Here is an 18126-nt window from a genome sequence, read left to right as displayed (position 1 = left end):
CATGCCAAGTGGCCAACCTCCTGTGTTCTCAATGCAGCAGGGTAGCCAATTGGCACGGGACCCAGAAGATAGTGGAGATCACTGTAGTAGTGGTGCCAAATACAGTGATTTCCAGGTTTCCTGGGGTTCCCACAGGCAGGGACGGACTGACCATTCAAGCATTCGGGCACTGCCCAAGGACCCAGAGTCAGTAGGGGACCCCATGAGATGCCCCTGATACCTTTCATTGGCTTTTTCATAGGCTTTTTTGGGTGTGGGCGAGGACACAGGGGCCCCATGATCCCCTATTGCCCGGGGGCCCCATGATTTGTCAGTCTGCCCCTGCCCACTGGTATGGTATGGACTAAAGCCTGTAAGGGCTGAAATGCGTGGGACCCAGAAGATAGTGGAGATTACTGTAGTAGAGGTGCCAAATACAGTGATTTCCTGGTTTCCTGGGGTTCCCACAGGCAGGGACGGACTGACCATTCAAGCACTCGGGCACTGCCCAAGGACCCAGGGTCAGTAGGGGGCCCCATGAGATGCCCCTGGTACCTTTCATTGGCTTTTTCATAGGCTTTTTTGGGTGTGGGCGAGGACACAGGGGCCCCATGATCCCCTATTGCCCTGGGGCCCCATGAGTTGTCAGTCCACCCCTGCTCTGCCATCACTTTGGGCCATCCCTGTGCCCACTGGTATGGTATGGACTAAAGCCTGTAAGGGCTGAAATGCGCTAGCAGGTTTTTGGGCATTGGATCTTTTTTTTTATTCCTATTGGACATGCAATAAATAGATTTTTTTTTTTCATGAGAATCAGATTCCGCATTTATATTCAATGGTATGGTAAGATATAATCCAAGCTGCAGTAATATAACTATGTAAAAAACACCATACCTGAACTTCATATTCAAAAAAATGTCTGTTAGCTGCCAGGAAGTGTTCTGCAACCTCCATCTCAGGTACGGTCATACACATAACCTGCTTATTGGTGCAACCAGTGGAAAGGCTATCCCTGTCCTTCTCACGTTAGTGGCTGCTCCCTGTGTCACTCCCATACTAACAATCTTCTGCCCCCCCCCACCATGTGCTCCTCACTTCCTCATTTAGGTATTTGCTCTATTTAATGTTAAAAATTGCTTTTTTTTTTTAAGCCAGAGTTCTAGTTAGAAAAAAAAAAAGAGTCTTGGAAACCGAAACTTTAAACTGTGTTTCTATCGAGTAGCTTTCACAATGAAGTATGAGAAAAGCTGCTTCCCTTTCCTTATTAAATTGTACTACATTACTGCTTTTCACTTACTGACATCCATTTACATTTAATAAAGCAGAATGTACATAGCGGCTTATTAAAGGCGTTTAGGATTGCTGTTCACGTCCGCAGCCCCTCCTTTAAATTCCCCTCGTTGTACTTCTCCAGGCCAATACACACAAGATATATAGTGCGATGACTGGTTTACTTAAATATCATATTACAATTATTCTCCTGGCAGCTCCTGGCTAGGTAAGGCTGCAAAAACTACAATTTAATCAATCAGATGTTCTGTGCAGAACAGAATGTGATGCCTCCGATGTTGTAAACCCTGTATCCATTTGTATGAGTGACATTTAATGAGGGAAAAACGCAACATGTGATATTGTACAGCAAGGGTAGCAAACTCAATTTCATCGCAGGCCACATCAGCGTTATGGTTGCCCTCGGAGGGTCGGTTGTAATCTGTAAGAATAGATGTCCACAGTACCCCATCCCTCCCCTTACATCAGATGTCAAAAGTCCCCCCACCATCAGAAGTCAAGAGTCCCCCACCGTCTCTTACATCACATTGCGCCCCCCTTTATATGTGTTGCTGTTTGAGGAGGGGGGCGGAGCTGGGAAGCAGAAAGTGCAGGGTCTGGAGGAGGACTAGAGGAGGACTGGAGTCAGCTGCCAGAGTCTGGTGAATGCTGAGACCAGGGAGTGCTGCAGCTGCACAAAGAGGTGCAGGATCTGTAGTTCTGTTCTCTCTGCTGCCAACAACTGAGGCCGGGGGAGGGGCAGTGGTGTATTTAGGTTTTGTGCTGCCCTAGGCAAGCTTTGCTGACTGCCTTCATCCAATCACGTACAAGCAAAAATGCTGTTATTTTATTGTCCTTGACTCAGTACTCTTTCCAAAGTGAAGCTTCACCTCATTTACTAAGCTTTGGAGCAACTGCACTTGCAAAGTGCACAGTCTATTTGCCTTTAGTAAATCAACCCCCCGTGTACTTTACATGCACAATGCATTGGGGACACCACAGGCTCCAGCCACTGTCCATCACTTGCTTGGAGCTGGAGTTGGGGAGTGGCTTTCTACTGGAGCTATCAGTTGCTGTGGATGTAAGGAGACATATAGCTCCTTTGTAGTGTCAGCTGGGGGCTTGCACAAGAGGCGGCTCTACGGGACCTTGTAAGGGGACGGAGCCACCCATAAACAAGAACCAGGGAGGCGAGCATTTTGAGAAAGGAATTTTTTTTTTTTTTTTTTGTTTCAGGTACTTATATAGTGCTGTCAATTTACGCAGCACTTTACATTGTACATTCACATCAGTCCCTAACCATCAAGGGGTGTACAATCTAAGGTCTCTAACCCTCAAGGGGCGTACAATCTAAGGTCTCTAACCCTCAAGGGGCGTACAATCTAAGGCCCCTAACCCTCAAGGGGCGTACAATCTAAGGTCCCAACCCTCAAGGGGCGTACAATCTAAGGTCCCAACCCTCAAGGGGCGTACAATCTAAGGTCCCTAACCCTAAAGGGGTGTACAATCTAAGGTCCCTAACCCTCGAGGGGCGTACAATCTAAGGTTTCTAACCCTCAAGGGGTGTACAATCTAAGGTCCCTAACCCTCGAGGGGCGTACAATCTAAGGTCCCTAACCCTAAAGGGGCGTACAATCTAAGGTCCCTAACCCTCGAGGGGCGTACAATCTAAGGTTTCTAACCCTCGAGGGGCGTACAATCTAAGGTCCCGAACCCTCAAGGGGCGTACAATCTAAGGTTCCTAGCCCTCAAGCAGTGTACAATCTAAGGTCCCTAACCCTCAAGGGGCGTACAATCTAAGGTCCCTAACCCTCAAGGGACATACAATCTAAGGTCCCTAACCCTCAAGGGGTACAATCTAAGGTCCCTAACCCTCGAGGGGCGTACAATCTAAGGTCCCTAACCCTCGAGGGGCGTACAATCTAAGGTCCCGAACCCTCAAGGGGCGTACAATCTAAGGTTCCTAGCCCTCAAGCAGTGTACAATCTAAGGTCCCTAACCCTCAAGGGGCGTACAATCTAAGGTCCCTAACCCTCAAGGGGCGTACAATCTAAGGTCCCTAACCCTCAAGGGACATACAATCTAAGGTCCCTAACCCTCAAGGGGTGTACAATCTAAGGTCCCTAACCCTCGAGGGGTACAATCTAAGGTCCTTAACCCTCAAGGGGTGTACAATCTAAGGTCCCTAACCCTCAAGGGGTGTACAATCTAAGGTCCCTAATCCTCAAGGAGTGTACAGTCTAAGGTCCCTAACCCTCAAGGAGTGTACAATCTAAGGTCCCTGACTCACATTCATACATACACATACTAGGGACAATTTAGACAGGAGCCAATTAACCTCCCAGCATGTCTTTGGAGTATGGGAGGAAACCATAGTACCTGGAGGAAACCCACAAAGCATTTAATTCAAGCACATCTCTATCTGATGCATGCAGAGACTTTACCAGCGATGACCCTTCAGCTGCCAGCATACCTCACAACTTTCTAGGATGGTAAAGATTAACACATTTTTCAGAGAGACAATATTCTAGCATAATACAAGTCCAGGCCAACTTACTATTCATAGAGATCAGAAAGAATATGTAACCATATATGTTCATTCATTTCTAATGAAGTGATCAGAGTTATCCGGAAAGCTTGAATCCTTAATAACTCAAGTTAGCCCATAAAGGGAATGGCTTATACTTCAGACTTTCTGCATGAGTCGATGGCTAACGTGGTACTGCCAGGGCTTATACTTCAGACTTTCTGCATGAATCGATGGCTAACATGGTACTGCCAGGGCTTATACTTCAGACTTTCTGCATGAGTCGATGGCTAACGTGGTACTGCCAGGGCTTATACTTCAGACTTTCTGCATGAATCGATGGCTAACATGGTACTGCCAGGGCTTATACTTCAGACTTTCTGTGTGAATCGATGGCTAACATGGTACTGCCAGGGCTTATACTTCAGACTTTCTGTGTGAATCGATGGCTAACATGGTACTGCCAGGGCTTATACTTCAGACTTTCTGCGTGAGTTGATGGCTAACATGGTACTGCCAGGGCTTATACTTCAGACTTTCTGCATGAGTCGATGGCTAACATGATACTGCCAGGGCTTTTTTTTCAGTTGAAACACGTCAGTACTCTGTTCTTTCACCTCTGGCGCTGCCTTGTCCTCACTGACTTGTCAGTGATAAACACAGAAGCTGGTAGAGAATGTTTCTGCACTGCTCACTTCCTCTCCCGCCTTCTTTGTTTAGCAGTGACAATGGGCTTCTTTGAGCAGCATCACCCTCACTGCTTCTCCTGCAGACCTCGCCAAGGACTTCTACCTAGCACTCTCAGGAGAGTGGTGGGACAGCTTTGTACTGTGAAGGAAGGGGGGGAGCTCTGTACTGAGAGGAAGGGAGTAGTGGGAGTGCTCTATACTGTTGGGGGAGCTCTGTGCTGTGTGAGGCAAGGGTTTGTGGTGGGGGGGAGCTCTGTACTGGGGGGAATTGAGTAGAGGGAGTGCTCTATATTGTTGGGGGAGCTCTGTGCTGTGTGAGGCAAGGGTGTGTGTGTGGGGGGGAGTTCTGTACTGGGGGGAAGGGCGTAGAGGGAGTGCTTTATATTGTTGGGGGAGCTCTGTGCTGTGTGAGGCAAGGGTGTGTGTGTGGGGGGGCTCTGTATTGGGTGGGAAGGGGAGGAATGGAGGGAATGTTCTATTCTGTGAGGGGGAGCTCTGTTCTGGGGGGTGGGGGGAAAGCCCTGTACTGTGAGAGGGAGCTCTGTACTGGAGGGAAAGGCATTGAAGGAGTGACCTATACTGTGGGAGGAGCTCTGGGGGAGGTGTTGTAGGGTGTGAGGGAGGGGTTGTGGGGGGGGCTCTTTTTTGGGTGAAAGGGGGAGGAATGGAGGGGGGGACTCTGTACTGTGAGAGGGAGCTCTGTACTCAAGGTAATGTTGTGGAGGGGGAGCTCCATGCTGTGGGGGGCACTTTGTACTGTGTGAGGGAAGGGTCAGGTGGAGAGCTCTGCACTAGGTAGGATAGGGGGAGGAATGGGGGAAAAGCTCTGTACTGTGAGAGGGAGCTTTGTACTGGGGGGTGGGGGAGATCTCTGTACTGAGTGGGAAGCGGAGGAATGAAGGGAAAGCTCTGTACAGTTGGGGGGAGCTCTGAGTTGTGGAGGGGGGTTCTTTACTGGTGGGTGGGGAAGAGAGTTCTGTACTGGGTGGGAAGGGGTGAGATTGGGAAAAGCCCTGCACTGTGAGGGGGAGCTCTGTACTGCGGCATGGAGGGAGAGCCCTGTGTTTTGTGTGGGGGGCTCTGTACTGGTGGGTGGGAGAGAGCTCTGTACTGGGGGGGAGGGGATGTGGGTGCCTTCACCTATTCTCTTAGACAAAAATCCGTGGGTACAACACTCTACTATTTCTAAAATAAAATACATCCAACATCAGCCAGAAAGGGAACACAAGACCAAACTGTTCATTTTAGTTTTGGATAAAGTATGGAACGGTTAAGACCCCTCTCTGGTTTGTTTTTTTTTCAGCTTCCCAGAGACACGGCAGTAAGAAAGATGAGATCACTGTAAAACAAGGGCATTTCTTTCTTTAGATAGGTGTCACCCAAACAAGTGTCATCATTAGAATATTCTTTCTGTATTTCTGTTCCTGTAACAAATTTTGGATTTCCCATCCTGTTCTCTTCTGGAGACAGCCGTATCCAGAATCACATAGGGAGGTTGAATCTCCCGAGAAAGGATGCAGGGACCAATAAAAACATGACAAAGGTTTTATCTCTTGATTTCATCTCTTTCATTTTTATCTCTTGATTTTACATAGATTTGACTACACCAATGACTTCCTCTCATCACCACTTTTCCTGCAGCAATATAAAAACCTGTGTGATATAAGGAGTACATTGGTTTATACAGAATTCAGCAGAACTACAATAGAGGATTGCAGAGGAAAGCGTGGCAGAGGGATTTAAGTCCCAAAACAGGAAGTTATGCCCGAGGTAGAATTTTCTGCTTGACTCAATGAATGAGCTACGATTATTTGTCAAGCTCTTTACATATGTAGTTCATATTTTTACAAAAAAAAACATCTTTACACTTACTGAGGCTTGCAGAATGTTAATCCAAGTTGTCAGATTTCTCATGCTCAGTAAGGTCTGCTCTTGAGACGTTGACCATAAATGTTCCTCGTATTGTGACAGATTTCAAAGAAGGAGCACCATTGTAGTAACTAAGCAACAGTATCTTCTGCAGACTAGGAAGGTGACTTCTTTAAAATGAATCCCCACTAACAATTTTTATTTATCTCTTGAGGTGAAGGGGAGCCTCAGCATAAATGCCATTCCCCTCATCTGAGCTTGCCTTGACGTTGTGTTTGGGAGGTCTTCAATCTGTTTCAGCCCAATGATACTTTTGGAAGACAGGTTGTTCCTCATGGATCCCGCTGCCTGACATCCAGCTAAGGTGGCTCATAACCCTGATGGTGTCACAGGCCGTAAGGACTGAGCACACACCTGCTGTCCAGTCTGAAGGGATGATAAGGCAGCCTCTGGCACATATACTATGAAGCAGGGCCGTTTTTAATCAGGAGCGCAGTTCTGGCACCTCCAATAAATGTATGTAATGGCAAAGGGTGCTGGGCTGCTGGAGTGTCCATTGATGCTGGTTGCTGGGGGATATGTTGTTGCTGGGGTGGCTATATTGTTGCGGTAGGGGTCTATTGTTACTGGGTGGAGGTCTTATGTTGCTGGGGGGGTCAGTGGTTGCCGGGAGGGATCTACTGTTGACGGAGGCTGTTGGACGGTCTATTAATGGTGGCTGCTGGGAGATCTGTTGTTTCTGGCGGAAGTTTATTGTTCTTGGGATGGATTTATTGTTGCAGGGGAGGGCAATTTGTTGCAGGGGGTCTATTGTTGATGGGATATCTATTGTTGATGGGGGGGGTGTATTGTTATTGGGGGAATCTATTGTTGATGGGGGATTTATTGTTAATGGGGGAATCTATTGTTGATGGGGGATTTATTGCTAATGGGAGAATCTATTGTTGATGGGGGATTTATTGTTAATGAGGGAATCTATTGTTGATGGGGGGTTTATTGTTAATGGGGGAATCTATTGTTGATGAGGGGATTTATTGTTAATGAGGGAATCTATTGTTGATGGGGGATTTATTGCTAATGGGAGAATCTATTGTTGATGGGGGATTTATTGTTAATGAGGGAATCTATTGTTGATGGGGGATTTATTGTTAATGAGGGAATCTATTGTTGATGGGGGATTTATTGTTAATGGGAGAATCTATTGTTGATGAGGGGATTTATTGCTAATGGGAGAATCTATTGTTGATGGGGGATTTATTGCTAATGGGAGAATCTATTGTTGATGGGGGATTTATTGCTAATGGAAGAATCTATTGTTGATGGGGGATTTATTGCTAATGGGAGAATCTATTGTTGATGGGGGATTTATTGTTAATGAGGGAATCTATTGTTGATGGGGGATTTATTGTTAATGAGGGAATCTATTGTTGATGGGGGATTTATTGTTAATGGGAGAATCTATTGTTGATGAGGGGATTTATTGCTAATGGGAGAATCTATTGTTGATGGGGGATTTATTGCTAATGGGAGAATCTATTGTTGATGGGGGATTTATTGCTAATGGAAGAATCTATTGTTGATGGGGGATTTATTGCTAATGGGAGAATCTATTGTTGATGGGGGATTTATTGTTAATGAGGGAATCTATTGTTGATGGGGGGTTTATTGTTAATGGGAGAATCTATTGTTGATGGGGGATTTATTGTTAATGAGGGAATCTATTGTTGATGGGGGGTTTATTGTTAATGGGAGAATCTATTGTTGATGGGGGATTTATTGTTAATGAGGGAATCTATTGTTGATGGGGGATTTATTGTTAATGAGGGAATCTATTGTTGATGAGGGGATTTATTGTTGCTGGGAGCTGCAGAAAATCTATTTTACTGCTTTTCTTGTTAACATTAACAAATTCCATACAAATTACTTAGCACTAAAAAATTATACTTGGCTCTGTTTTCTCTAAAAGGAGTGGTACTGGGAGGTGGGTTGGGGGTGGAACGAAGGGATGGTGCTCGGAGGAAAAAAAGGATGACTTGGAAGGAGGGAGGACCTGCATCTATTTTCTTGAGAAAAAAAAGCCCTGTAAAGAAGTTTAGGGTCATCCTGACCTTCTTTTACTGTCCCCAATCAATCTACCAATAGTTAGAGCAGCAGTGGCAAGTCTTCACATGCTCAGTTTGGTGTGTATTGCTAGAGAGTTTTTTTTTTCTTTGGAAGGGTGCATGTTGCATGTCATGCAGCCAGAGTAGAATGAAAACTTCTCCTAGAAGATTAACCAGTGCTCAGATGGACACTAATAAAGGTCATAAGACTGCTATATACTGCTGATGAAAAAAATTTATTTAGCATTTTATGTTTACTAAAATGATTGCATTTCCACGTTCTGTGTACTGTGGGAGAACCAGATATAGTGAATGCAGGGTCCCGGGAGAGCGGATATAGTGAATGCGGGGTCCGGGGAGACCAGATATAGTGGATGCAGGGTCCGGGGAGACCAGATATAGTGAATACGGGGTCCGGGGAGAGCGGATATAGTGAATGCGGGGTCCGGGGAGAGCGGATATAGTAAATGCGGGGTCCGGGGAGAGCGGATATAGTGAATGCGGGGTCCGGGGAGACTGGATATAGTGAATGCAGGGTCCGGGGAGAGCGGATATAGTGAATGCAGGGTCCGGGGAGACCAGATATAGTGAATGCAGGGTTCTGGGAGACCGGATATAGTGAATGCAGGGTCCGGGGAGAGCGGATATAGTGAATGCAGGGTCCGGGGAGAGCGGATATAGTAAATGCAGGGTCCGGGGAGAGCGGATATAGTGAATGCAGGGTCCTGGGAGACCAGATATAGTGAATGCAGGGACCGGGGAGACCAGATATAGTGATTGCGGGGTCCGGGGAGACCAGATATAGTGAATGCAGGGTCCGGGGAGACCAGATATAGTGATTGCAGGGCCCGGGGAGACCAGATATAGTGAATGCAGGGCCCGGGGAGACCAGATATAGTGATTGCGGGGCCTGGGGAGACCAGATATAGTGAATGCAGGGCCCGGGGAGACCAGATATAGTGAATGCAGGGTCCGGGGAGACCAGATATAGTGAATGCAGGGTTCTGATAGACCAGATATAGTGAATGCAGGGTCCGGGGAGACCAGATATAGTGAATGCAGGGTCCGGGGAGACCAGATATAGTGAATGCAGGGTCCGGGGAGACCAGATATAGTGAATGCAGGGTTCTGAGAGACCAGATATAGTGAATGCGGGGTCCTGGAAGACCAAATATAGTGAATGCAGGGTCCGGGGTTTATCAACTCTTTAAGGTGAAACCTTTGTATTCCTCATAGTGGAGGCCTTTTTTGCTGTCAGTGTCCCAGTTAGAGAGATGTCCCCTTACTTCCTGGTTAGACTGTGTTGATAGGATCACTTTAGAAAAGGTTTTGGCTGTAACTCCACTTTAAATAGCACAAGAATTAGTCAGGAGGGAGTGATGTGCTTTGAAGTAACAATGTCATACTCGGAGAATAGTGTCACACTGTTCTGGGTGGAAGAAAGGTGGGTCATGGGAGACGCAGACAAGAGGAAGGACTTTGTTCACAGCAAAAGGAACGGCAGATGACAGCACACTATAACCCCCTGCAATCAGTTTTATTTTCTTCACATTTGACTGAGATCTCCAGTAATTAATCCCACGTACACGTTTAATAGCATAACTGTATTTATTTGACTACCTCCTCGTCTTTAACATGCTGTTTGCTTCCAGAGTGCCGTTTGATTAAGATATAGATCTCTGCGATCCTGACGGTGCTGTCATTAATCTAGGAAAGCAATAACCCCTCGAAGCCTTGGGAAATATACATCCCTTTAAATCTTTAATCAATGCTAAAACATCTGGCAGGCGATGCATTTTATATAAGATCATCTATTACACACATCTCAGCAGCACAAAGAGAATTAAGGAGAAAAAAAAAAAAAAAAAAAAGAACTCCAACAATATCTTAATTCTCCCTTCTCCAGCTCTAATTTGTAGGTGAGTTAATTAACCGGACAGAAAGCAAAACGGTCCGCTTGGGATTCCCCCTCCCCACCGCCACCGATTGTTCCGTATTCGCAGAACGCGTGCCAGCTTTAAGTAATTGAGCATATTGTGAATTCCCTCTATATTTTAATGGATGAGACGATAGCTGAAGCCTAACTCGATTTAAAGACAAGGCGTATAACTCAATTAGCGAGCACTACAAGAGCAGAACAGCCCTTCCCTCCTGTATTATGGTAAAAATGAAGTGTAGCTTCATCACAGATTAATGGGGAACACGTGATCCCTCTTACTATTTCAAGTGTTTGTCTGGACAAAATACAAATAAAAAACATATTTAGTACATCTCTCCAATACATGCACATTTCCACATGTTGTCTGTTTTTAGAACTCCTGCAAGTACCAGAAAACCCCTGTTAATCCCTTCGCGCCTAAGGGTGAAATGAATGTTAATGCCTAAGCACAATTTGGCAACGTTGACATGTGTTAATAAAACCGTACATATCATCACAACTACTTTGTGCATCCAGGTGGATTATACCGCGGTTTTTTTTCGGGACAAATTGAGCTTTCATTTCGGTGGTAATTGGTAATGGATATTGCCTGATTGTTTTTTTTGTTTCAAACTCTTCACGCCGGCTGGATGCAAATGTGCGGCCTCCCGGAGTCTGGGCCTAGATGCCGAGCGGCCGCACATTTGCGTTCTATGAAAAAAAAAACATATGTGCTGAGAGCGTGCGCCCTGCGCACTCCCAGCACTCATGTCCGGTACTCACAGAAAGGTTCCGATCTCCTCTTTCAATCGGGACCTTTCCAAATCATGTGACCGCCGTGACGGCGGTCACATGACCCTAAACCCCGCCTCCCGACTTCTGAAACTCTTAAAGGGCCGGGAGGGTGCCGGCGCCAAAGGGTTAATTAACAAAGGAAAACTGGCCCATAATACCAAAAAAAAAACATTTTAAAATGTATCTGTATGCTGCTTGTTACTACCATAACCTACCTACTACGATCACAGCGACACCACATGTATGTATGTTAGTTGTATGTACTCGTAGTACAGCCCAGAAACAATAGTGCGCTTTTTTTATTTTTTATCCTACCTAAAATACACTGATATTAACTGAAACTGATACTAGTTTTTATTTTTTGGGGGTAAATCCTGCCCAAAATATGCTGACCTTTGATCCTGACATTTGACCATCGACCCTGGTCTAGGTCTTGATCTAGGTTTTTTTTTTTTTTACTTTATTTTTTATTATTATTATTTATTTATTTTTTTCACACAGTTGTTTATTTTTCTCTCTCTGTGAGCAAGAGAGAGATACAATGTATTTCTCCTCTCCATTCACAGAGAGAGAAACAGAGGGGTGGGCTTCACAGTGATTGATCCCCGTGATAGCCAATCAGAGGCTATCACAGCTATCAGGTGTCCTAATTAAAAGGCATGCGCTAATAACAAACTTATACAAAGGTGTATATCATCATCCAAAAAAAAAAAATGGCGCTTTTTTCTTTTTTAATTTGGTACAGCTATCAGGTGACCCAGAATCGGGAATTCCGGGTCCCGATCATTAGTTTGGGATCCAGGGCTCCCTGTCTCTGTGCCCGGGGCGTGCTGTGCGGCATGCTCCCAGCACAAAGAAAGGGAAGGAAATATATGCGGCTCCACAGAAAAATACCCAGTCCAGTAAGTAACCATAAGCAACCATAAACAACACAGCCTCTGCTGCACTGAAATCCCAAGCTGTGTTGTCAGCCCCGCCCACATTTCTCCTGCTGGACTGCAGAACACCTACCCCTTTTGTTAATAAGAGAGAATGGGTAGGTGTTCTGTAGGTGTTCTGTAGTCCAGCATGGGAGAACTCGCGCAGGGCTGACAACACTGCATGCAGCAGAAGCAATGCTGTCTGCTCACTACAGAAGGTTGGGGTTCACTGGATTTCTAGAAGGACCAACTGTTTTTTTCCTCTGTAATTTTAGCATTTTTAAAGGAACAAAACATCGGGAAATGTGCCTGCGCTGCAAGGATGTGCATTTTTTTAAACTATAACGAAAGGCAAAACTTTTTTCTTTTACTTTTGGCTAGAGTGGAGAGAAATTGGAATGGCTGTCAGGAATTTATTGCCGTTTGTGCCCTCATTAGGGAAATTTACCGTCTCTTTATTTGTCCTGTTTACCATCATCATTGAAAGTGACAGTTAAAAAAAATTTGGGTTGTCCTCGGAAAATAGAGGGGAAATGTTCTAAAGGGGACTGTTTTGCCTTCAGCAGGGAAATTTATTATGCCTGTCCTGCCTGCAATATTGAATTTGACCACTAGATGGAGCCTAGAATAAATTTGCTGTTTTTCAGAAACAAGAAACTGTTCAGTTCTTCACTATAATATAGGAAACAGGTGCATCTTGGAAGATCAGACTCTATCTTAAAGCGAAGCTTCACCCAAAAGGGGAAGATCTCGTTTAAGGACTTGTCCCCTGCTCCCCGTGAGGGATTGTCACCTTGGGGAGTGGGGGGAGGGGGGGGTAGTGGAGTGGCTACCCAATTTTTACAGGTACCCGATCACCCACTTCTGCTCTGACCACCAGGATGAAGTTGACGCGTTTAGAAGGGTGATCCCTTCTTCCTCAGTATCCAGGCAGAGCTCTGAGGAAGAAGGGATCACCCTTCGAAACACGTCAGCTTCATCCTGAGAGTCTCCCCTCTAGATGGGACCCGCACGTGTCACCTGATGTTGGATTTTATATGCTTTTTATGTTGCTACTTTTGTGAGTATACATCCTAACTTAATAAATGTACCCTTCACTCACTGAGGTAATGCGCAAGGTTGGTGCGCTTTTGTTTTTGCTCTTTGTTACAGCTGTCATTGGGCTTCCCCAGCCTTGAGTTAGAGCTGCACAACCTTTGATCTGCCATTGGATGAACTTTCATGTTTGGTTCAACCCACTGATTTCTGATCTGGGTCTCTGCTTCTATTTCCACCGGATGCAAATGGGGTCCAGAGGAGACCACTGTTGGGGTGGGGGGAATGTGAAAGGAGGCTAGAGGACACTGCTGTGGGGGGGGGGGATTTGTGAAAGGGGGCCAGAGGACACCGCTGTGAAGGGGAACTGGAATGTGACGTGGGAGGCTGTGATGTAAAGTGAAGTGGAGGACTGTGATATGAAGGGGGGAACTGGAATGTGACGTGGGAGGCTGTGATGTAAAGTGAAGTGGAGGACTGTGATATGAAGGGGGGAACTGGAATGTGACGTGGGGGGCTGTGATGTAAAGTGAAGTGGAGGACTGTGATATGAAGGGGGGAACTGGAATGTGACGTGGGGGGCTGTGATGTAAAGTGAAGTGGAGGACTGTGATATGAAGGGGGGAACTGGAATGTGACGTGGGGGGCTGTGATGATAAGTGAAGTGGAGGACTGTGATATGAAGGGGGGAACTGGAATGTGACGTGGGGGGCTGTGATGTAAAGTGAAGTGGAGGACTGTGATATGAAGGGGGGAACTGGAATGTGACGTGGGGGGCTGTGATGTAAAGTGAAGTGGAGGACTGTGATATGAAGGGGGGAACTGGAATGTGACGTGGGGGGCTGTGATGTAAAGTGAAGTGGAGGACTGTGATATGAAGGGGGGAACTGGAATGTGACGTGGGGGGCTGTGATGATAAGTGAAGTGGAGGACTGTGATATGAAGGGGGGAACTGGAATGTGACGTGGGGGGCTGTGATGTAAAGTGAAGTGGAGGACTGTGATATGAAGGGGGGAACTGGAATGTGACGTGGGGGGCTGTGATGTAAAGTGAAGTGGAGGACTGTGATATGAAGGGGGGAACTGGAATGTGACGTGGGGGGCTGTGATGTAAAGTGAAGTGGAGGACTGTGATATGAAGGGGGGAACTGGAATGTGACGTGGGGGGCTGTGATGTAAAGTGAAGTGGAGGACTGTGATATGAAGGGGGGAACTGGAATGTGACGTGGGGGGCTGTGATGTAAAGTGAAGTGGAGGACTGTGATATGAAGGGGGGAACTGGAATGTGACGTGGGGGGCTGTGATGTAAAGTGAAGTGGAGGACTGTGATATGAAGGGGGGAACTGGAATGTGACGTGGGGGGCTGTGATGTAAAGTGAAGTGGAGGACTGTGATATGAAGGGGGGAACTGGAATGTGACGTGGGGGGCTGTGATGTAAAGTGAAGTGGAAGACTGTGATATGAAGGGGGGAACTGGAATGTGACGTGGGAGGCTGTGATGTAAAGTCAAGTGGAGGACTGTGATATGAAGGGGGGAACTGGAATGTGACGTGGGGGGCTGTGATGTAAAGTGAAGTGGAGGACTGTGATATGAAGGGGGGAACTGGAATGTGACGTGGGGGGCTGTGATGTAAAGTGAAGTGGAGGACTGTGATATGAAGGGGGGAACTGGAATGTGACGTGGGAGGCTGTGATGTAAAGTGAAGTGGAGGACTGTGATATGAAGGGGGGAACTGGAATGTGACGTGGGAGGCTGTGATGTAAAGTGAAGTGGAGGACTGTGATATGAAGGGGGGAACTGGAATGTGACGTGGGAGGCTGTGATGTAAAGTGAAGTGGAGGACTGTGATATGAAGGGGGGAACTGGAATGTGACGTGGGGGGCTGTGATGTAAAGTGAAGTGGAGGACTGTGATATGAAGGGGGGAACTGGAATGTGACGTGGGGGGCTGTGATGTAAAGTGAAGTGGAGGACTGTGATATGAAGGGGGGAACTGGAATGTGACGTGGGGGGCTGTGATGTAAAGTGAAGTGGAGGACTGTGATATGAAGGGGGGACTGAGGACACTAACATAAGAGAAAATACCTGAACATTGGGCAAAACAACAGGGTTCCTGCTGGAAACGTTTTAAAACAGAAAAGGCTCAGCTGTGTGCTGGGGAGACCTGGGCATACTCTGTCATTTGAGGTTTGACTTCTCTGAATCTGGAGTTAGATTTCACCCAGCAGCCTCCCACTATCCAATAACAGCACTTCTAACAATCCTCAGGATGACGGCTCCACATAGCAGGGGTGATCTGCTCTATATTTGAAGGTATCTGTTAATAACAATTTCACATCACTTAGCTATCCAGTACAAATCTTAAATACAAAGTTATTAGTGTATGTATATATGGTATATGAAGCAGCCATCACAGCTGTTGTTGAAGTGATTGCATTGATCTGACTTTATATATAGTTTTATGTCTCGCCTACCAGTTGATACTGAGTGTCTATACATAGGGGGGGGGGGTATATTTAAGGCTTATTTATTATCATGTTATATTTTATTTCCATAAAAGGTTTGTTGTCCTCTGCTTTAGTTCAGTGTGGGAGTTTAGCATGTTGTGTTTTTGCTTTCTTAGTCCTCCAGCTGTCCTCACCGTCTGGTTCAATGGAAGATTGGAAAGTTGAGGCCGGGTCAAAAAGTCATTAAAAACGTCATCTTCACTTTTGAGTTTAATTATAGGAGGACTGACTATTTTTATTTATTTATTTCAGGTACTTATATAGCAGCGTCAATTTATGCAGCACTTTACATATATATTGTACATTCACATCAGTCCCTGACCCTCAAGGGGTGTACAATCTAAGGTCCCTAACCCTCAAGGGGTGTACAATCTAAGGTCCCTAACCCTCAAGGGGTGTACAATCTAAGGTCCCTAACCCTCAAGGGGCGTACAATCTAAGGTCCCTAACCCTCAAGGGGCGTACAATCTAAGGTCCCTAACCCTCAAGGGGCGTACAATCTAAGGTCCTGAACCCTCAAGGGGCGTACAATCTAAGGTCCTGAACCCTCAAGGGGCGTACAATCTAAGGTCCCTAACCCTCAAGGGGCGTACAATCTAAGGTCCCTAACCCTCAAGGGGTGTACAATCTAAGGTCCCTAACCCTCAAGGGGCGTACAATCTAAGGTCCCTAACCCTCAAGGGGCGTACAATCTAAGGTCCCTAACCCTCAAGGGGCGTACAATCTAAGGTCCCTAACCCTCAAGGGGCGTACAATCTAAGGTCCCTAACCCTCAAGGGGCGTACAATCTAAGGTCCCTAACCCTCAAGGGGGGTACAATCTAAGGTCCCTAACCCTCAAGGGGGGTACAATCTAAGGTCCCTAACCCTCAAGGGGCGTACAATCTAAGGTCCCTAACCCTCAAGGGGTGTACAATCTAAGGTCCCTAACCCTCAAGGGGCGTACAATCTAAGGTCCCTAACCCTCAAGGGGCGTACAATCTAAGGTCCCTAACCCTCAAGGGGTGTACAATCTAAGGTCCCTAACCCTCAAGGGGCGTACAATCTAAGGTCCCTAACCCTCAAGGGGCGTACAATCTAAGGTCCCTAACCCTCAAGGGGCGTACAATCTAAGGTCCCTAACCCTCAAGGGGCGTACAATCTAAGGTCCCTAACTCACATTCATACATACACATACTAGGACCAATTTAGACAGGATCCAAATAACCTCCCAGCATGTCTTTAGAGTGTGGGAGGAAGCTGTAGTACCCGGAGGAAACCCACACAGGCACAGGGAGAACATGCAAACTCCAGACAGGTGGTGCCGTGGTTGGGATTCGAACCAATGACCCGAGTGCTGCCAGGCGGAAGTGCTGCCCCACTGACTAGAAATAATACCTTTATATATGAGAGCTTGTACTGCATAACTAAGTGTAAGCAAAAAAGGTATAAAATAAATGTAGGAGACTTTTATTTTGCTAAAGACCTGTGTATCATGAACAGTTGCCCTTTTTTTCCTGTCTCAGTTCTGCTAATCTCCTACAGCCAATTCACACAAACTGCTCTGGACCAGATTCCCGGTTATTATGCTGTGTCAGCTCTAACCATGATGGTCTTGTATGCTCTTTGGAAGCAGATTGCCGTTTTATTTTTGCCTTTGTCTACCTAACTAGGAATGAAGACAGTAGTCAGTAAATAGACAAGGAACAAGAAGACAAGTAAGTCCATTGTAAGGCATAATTCTGGCACTGGTGACACCAGAATCGACAGGGTGACATCAGGCATCTGTGACAATAGAATCAAATGTGACATCAGACACTGGTGACACCATAATCGACAGTATGACAGCCACCCTCGACACCGAAATCTAATATGTGACATCAGCCACTCATGACACCAGAAGGAACAATGTGACATAAGCCACTGGTGGCACCAGAACTGACAATGTGATATCAGCCACTCATGACACTAGAAACAACAGTGTGACATCAGCAACTGGTGGCACCAGAATTGACAATGTGACATCAGCCACTGGTGGCACCAGAACTGACAATTTGAAATCAGCCACTCATGACACCAGAAACAACAGTGTGACACCAGCCACTGGTGGCACCAGAATTGACAATGTGACATCAGCCGCTGGTGGCACCAGAATTGACAATGTGACATCAGCCACTGGTGGCACCAGAATTGACAATGTGATATCAGCCACTGGTGGCACCAGAACTGACAATGTGACATCAGCCACTAGTGGCACCAGAATTGACAATGTGACATCAGCCACTGCTGGCACCAGAACTGACAATGTGACATCAGCCACTGGTGGCACCAGAACTGACAATGTGACATCAGCCACTAGTGGCACCAGAATTGGCAATGTGACATCAGCCACTGGTGGTACCAGAACTGACAGTGTGACATCAGCCACTGGTGGCACCAGAATTGACAATGTGACATCAGCCACTGGTGGCACCAGAATTGACAATGTGACATCAGCCACTCATGACACTAGAAACAACAGTGTGACATCAGCAACTGG

At 46.4% G+C, this 18126-nt stretch overlaps 1 protein-coding gene and 1 long non-coding RNA gene across 5 annotated transcripts in view; one reads left to right on the top strand and one right to left on the bottom strand.

Moving 5' to 3' along the window:
- The window catches only part of DOK5 (docking protein 5), a 162889-nt gene that overhangs the window by 110948 nt on the left and 33815 nt on the right, over nt 1-18126 (bottom strand). The gene's annotated exons all lie outside the window — the stretch shown is intronic.
- Nucleotides 15351-18126, top strand: part of LOC149468081 (uncharacterized) — a 28851-nt gene continuing 26075 nt past the window's right edge. Inside the window, exon 1 of the long non-coding RNA XR_016311787.1 lies at nt 15351-15415. This is a non-coding gene — a long non-coding RNA (uncharacterized LOC149468081). The remainder of the gene's footprint in view (nt 15416-18126) is intronic.

Source organism: Staurois parvus, unplaced genomic scaffold (assembly GCF_062004578.1).
Source record: "Staurois parvus isolate SC_StPar_1 unplaced genomic scaffold, SC_StPar_1.0 ptg000093l, whole genome shotgun sequence".
NCBI lineage: Eukaryota > Metazoa > Chordata > Amphibia > Anura > Ranidae > Staurois > Staurois parvus.
The sequence above is the reverse complement of the archived record's forward strand: the minus strand, read 5'-3'. Positions and strand labels throughout refer to the sequence as shown.